This window comes from Pelophylax lessonae, assembly GCF_965119305.1.
Source record: "Pelophylax lessonae genome assembly, chromosome: 2".
Lineage (NCBI taxonomy): Eukaryota > Metazoa > Chordata > Amphibia > Anura > Ranidae > Pelophylax > Pelophylax lessonae.
Window position 1 is genome coordinate 453,066,160 of NC_138769.1, and position 5,160 is coordinate 453,071,319.

General features: G+C 42.5%; 1 protein-coding gene across 1 annotated transcript in view; it reads right to left on the reverse strand.

Moving 5' to 3' along the window:
- MITD1 (microtubule interacting and trafficking domain containing 1) overlaps window positions 1-5,160 on the reverse strand; it is a 236,909-nt gene that overhangs the window by 54,546 nt on the left and 177,203 nt on the right. The gene's annotated exons all lie outside the window — the stretch shown is intronic.

The window sequence follows — 5,160 nt, forward strand, 5'->3', positions numbered from 1 at the left end:
TTTTTAACGAGTAATGGCGGCGATCTGCGATTTTTTTTTTTTTGCGGGACTGCGACATTGCGGCGGACAGATCGGACTCCTGACTGACATTTTTGACACTTTTGGGGGTACCAGTGACATTACTACAATAATCAGTGCTATAAATATGCACTGTTACTGTAAAAATGACACTGGCAGGGAAGGGGCTAATTTTTATTGGTGAACAAGGGGTTAATGTATGCCTGGTGCTTACTGACGTGGGGGGAGGGGACTATGTGACACAGGGACAGATCGAGGATTCAGCTATGCTGAACCCTGCAATCTGACCCTGCCTGTCACTTAGGAGATCCGCCCGCTCTGTTTACACAAGCAGGCGGATCTCCAAACTAGATTCCCCGACGATCGGGGAAGAGCGGCGGCTATCGCCGCCGCTCCTCCCCTGGCCCGACTCCCGCTGTGACTGAATACAGCGGGAGCGAGCCTCCGGCGCGAGAGAGGGGAATATCTGGTGACGTAGGTCTACGTCGTCAGACGTTATCGAGCCACTTTGCCGCAGTAGAGGCTCAGTGAGCAGTGCGGAAGTGGTTAAAAAAATATATATATTTTTTAATTTTTTATTACATTCTGCTATAAAACACATCCAATAAAAAATGTACAAAAGCAAATCTCTTCATCAATTTCGGCTACATGTTTCTGTTAAAAAAAAAAAAATCCCAATCAGCGTATATTGATTGGTTTGTGCAAAAGTTATCGTGTCCACAAACTATGACATATGTTTATGGAGTTTTTATTTATTTTTTGTTTTTACTGGTAACTTATAACTCAGTGACTTTGCGGCAGACAAATCGGACTCTAAGCGCCGGTTCACACTGTAGCGACGCTACTTCGCACCGCGACCAAAGAAGCTCCGGACCCTTTTTCTAGGTCGGAGCGACTTGTGTCGCTCCTATTAGAACGGGTCCGCAGCTCGCCCTAGTGTGAACCGGCACTTAGTGACACTTTTTGGGGACCAGTGACACCAATACAGTGACCAGTGCTAAAAATATGCACTGTCACTGTACTAATGACACTGGCTGGGAAAGGGGTTAAACGTGTGCCCTAAATGTGCTTACTAACTTTGGGGGCGGTGCTTGTACTATGGGAAGGCAGAGATCAGTGTTCCTGATTTGCAAAAGCACAAGATTACTACCTTCCCTACTAAAAGAACCGTGATCTGCCTTGTTTACATAGGCAGACCACCGTTCTGCTTCTGTCCCGAATGATCGTCGGGTCCTGGCGGATATTGATTTCACTGGACCCGCGGGTTGACTCCAGCTGTGTCCAATCAAAGCAAGAGCGGACGCCGGTGGCATGCTTGCGTGCCCCAAACCCAGAAGTGCAGGATCAGGTACAGGTATGTGATGCTGCGCAGGAGAGCCACCTTGCCGTGTATATATACAGGGTAAGGTCAGCAAGCAGTAGAGCCAGAACAGCGGTCTGCCGCTGTAAACATGGCAGACCGCTGTTCTGTCAGTAATGAACACAGGGATCTTGTGTTCCTCCTATTTAGGAACACAGGTCTCTGTGTTCATGCAGCAAGCCCATCCCCCACACAGAAAGAACCCCCCAGGGACACATTTAACCCTTTGATCGCCCCTGGTGCTAACCCCTTCCCTGCCAGTGTCAGTTCAGTATTATTGCATATTTTAGCACTGAATACAGTAGTAATGTCACTGGTCCCCCCAAAAATGTCAGTTAGGTGTCCAATCTGTCTGCCGCAATGTCGCAGTCCCGCTAAAAATCGCTGAATGCCACCATTACTAGTAAAAAAATAAAATAAAAATGACATAAATCTTTCCCCTAGTTTGTACATGCAATAATGTTTCCGCAAACCAATCAGTATACACTTATTGGGATTATTTTTACCAAACAATATGCAGCAAAATACATATTAGCCTAAAATGATGAGAAAATTAGATTTTTTTTATTTTTTTTATTGGGAATGTTATATAGCAGAAAGTGAAAAATATTGTTTTGTTTTTTACAGAATTGTCGCTCTTTTTTTGTTTATAGGGCAAAAAAATAAAAATCGCAGAGGTGATCAAATACCACCAAAATAAAGCTCTATTTGTGGGGAGAACATCAATTTTATTTGGGTACAGCATCATACAACTGCGCAATTGTCAGTTAAAGTAACGCAGTGCCGTATCGCAAAAAATGGCCTGGTCATTAAGGGGGTAAAACCTTCCAGTCCAGAAGTGGTTAAAGTAATTGTAAGGGCTCATGTACACTTGCTTTGACTTCAACACACATTAAAGTGCCTACTGCTTCAACATGCTTGTTAGATGTGTTTTTATATGTGTCTGCGATGCTTCGGTGGTGCTTTTTTGAAGCTTTAATGAAGCTTGGCAGATGTCCTGTGTGTGTTGATATCTCATACCTGTAATACCACCAAAATAAAGCAAAGCTAAAGCTGAATTAAAGCCTCTCAAAAGCTGCAGGTGCTTCAAGCAAGCTTTGTCATAGACTTCTATGGAGGCTTTGAAGCATCCCTAAAGGGATGTGGGATATCGTTTTGGGGGCCAAAGGAAAAGCAAGGTGTACACAGGACTTTAAGCTAACTATTTTATTTAGTGACAGGAGCTTTGACTGGCGTTCAGAGAGCTTTAAAAAAATTTGTCCGAAGTCATGTTTTGAAGCAAGTGTAAACGAGCCCTAAAGAAAAACTATTTATTAAAAAAAAAAAATAATAAACATGTCATACTTACCCACTCTGTGCGGTGGTTTTGCACAGAGCAGCTTCAATTCTCTTCTTCTCAGGTCCCCCACCGGCGCACTGGGCCCCCTCCTCCTGTCCAAGTGCCCCCCTAGCAAGCCGCCTTCTGTGGGGGCACCTGTGCATGCTCGTTCCTGAGCCAGCTCTCTGCGTTCATAAGACACAAAGAGTGCGGCTCAGCCCCGCTCCCGCCTTACTGGCTGTGATTGACAGCAGCGGGAACCAATGGCTCCTGCATCCCAGCCAGTCAGGAGGGAGAGCCTCGGGTCTCATGCACATCGCTGCATCAAGATCTGGCTTAGATAAGTATGAGGTGGGAGCTGCACAGCATCTTAATGCATAGAATGAATGAAGGTAAAACAAACTTCAGCCTTTACACACTTTGTAATACAACAAATTGTGGCTAAAGCTGTCACTTTTTGAAACCAGCACGGCCGTGCAGGGCTTCACCCACATGGCTACGTCGTTCATACACAGAGCTCTGTGTTCAAAAGGAATTTAAAGTCCCAACATTCTTTGCGGCTGTCAGCTTGTAGTTTTCAGTGGACTACCACCGCGCTGTGGTAGTTCATTGAGTCCTCATTTCAGAATGTATCGGCTTCCGAGGAATGAGCAAGTCGATACTCTAACAGATCTGTAGGAGACCTGCATGGCATCAGCAATCCGTTGATGCATTGCTTTACAGGCTCCTGCAACAAAAAAATAAATAAATGCACATTTTTTTTACCTTCAAAAAATGTGCATTTGTTATTATTAAAAAAAAAAAAAATGAATTTATCCTTTAATCTATCAAAAATGAAAAAAGTTTTACCTATAGCTTTATTTTAAAGCAACCTGCTTGTTGGGTCTGGGTTCCTCCCCTGTAAATTTGGCCTCACAGTATTGCAAAAATATTCCTGTGAAGGAGAATATTGTATACTTGCCTTAGCCATGTTGGTACGCTGATGATCATGATGACACTATGATTCCCTGGAGATTCCTGGGGAATGTTACGTACTCTAAAAATCACAAGACATCACTGCAGTCCTGTGCAGAAGCATCAGCATGGCATCATATTCTCACCTAGGCTTTGTGGGCAGAAAACCGGAGTAAGGGAAGTATAGACTCTAACTTCTTTCCTTACAGGTATATTTTGCAGGACTTTCTGCTACTATTTGTAAAGCTCTGCTTAACCACTTGCTGACCGCCGCAAGTACATATACTGCGGCGGTCAGCCCCGCCCCGGCTCGTTCCCTAACAAGTCAGTGCGTGTGACCGGCGGACCCGATGTCCGCTGGTCACTTGCGATCGTTCGCCGGGAAGGGAGAAAGGCGGGCAGCTAATGTAAACAAGCCGCTTGTCATTCTCCCCTGTGTAAAAATGGAGATCAGACGGTTCTACTATGTAGGACCGTTGATCTCTGTTTTTACACTAATAGCCATGTCCAATCACAGTTAGAAACACACCCCTAGGACACACTTAACCCCTCCCTCTCCAATACAGTTAACCCCTTCCCTGCCAGTGTCATTTTTACAGTAACAATGCATATGTATAGCACTGATTACTGCAGTAATGTCACTGGTACCCCCAAAAGTGTCAAAAATGTCAGTCAAGGGTCCGATCTGTCCGCCGCAATGTCGCAGTCCCGCAAAAAAAATCTCAGATCGCCGCCATTACACGTTAAAAAAAAAAAACACCAAAAATGACAAAAATCTTTCCCTTTGTTAGTAAACGCGATAACTTTTGCGCAAACCAATCAAAATACGCTTTTTGCGTTTTTTTTTTTTTCCCAAACATATGTAGCATAAAACAAATTGGCCGAAAATGTTAAAAATTTTTGATTTTTACATTTTTTTTGGGGGGAATTTCATATAAAAAATGTGAAAAATATTGTTATTTTTGCAAAATTGACGTTAATTTTTTTGTTTATAGCGCATGATCAAAAAATCGCACAGGTGATCAAATACCACCAAAAGAAAGCTCTGTTTGTGGGGAAAAAAAGGACGTCAAATTTGTTTAGGTACAGCATCGCACGACCGCGCAATTGTCCGTTAAAGTCACGCAGTAAAAAATCGCAAAAAAAACCCTGGTCAGGAAGGGGGTAAAAGCTTCCGAGGCTTAAGTGGTTAATTTCTGTCTTTTGGACTCTATAAAAGATACAAAGTTTTATAAAGAAATGGTTTATTGAAAATCTGTTTTTTTTTTTTTAAACGTACTGTTTTATTATATAAGGAAGTAAAATCCAGATTTGTGTCTTTTAAATGTCCTGTTTTATTATATAGGAAAGTAAAATCCAGATTCATGTCTGTAACAATTAGCTTTGCGTAAGATGTCTTTATAATTGTATTTTTTGTGACTGGGGACAAAAGTCAATACCATGTCATTTTTATTTTTGCACTCATTACTAAATTTTTTTTTTTTCCTCTTCTTTTTTTTTTTTTATTAGC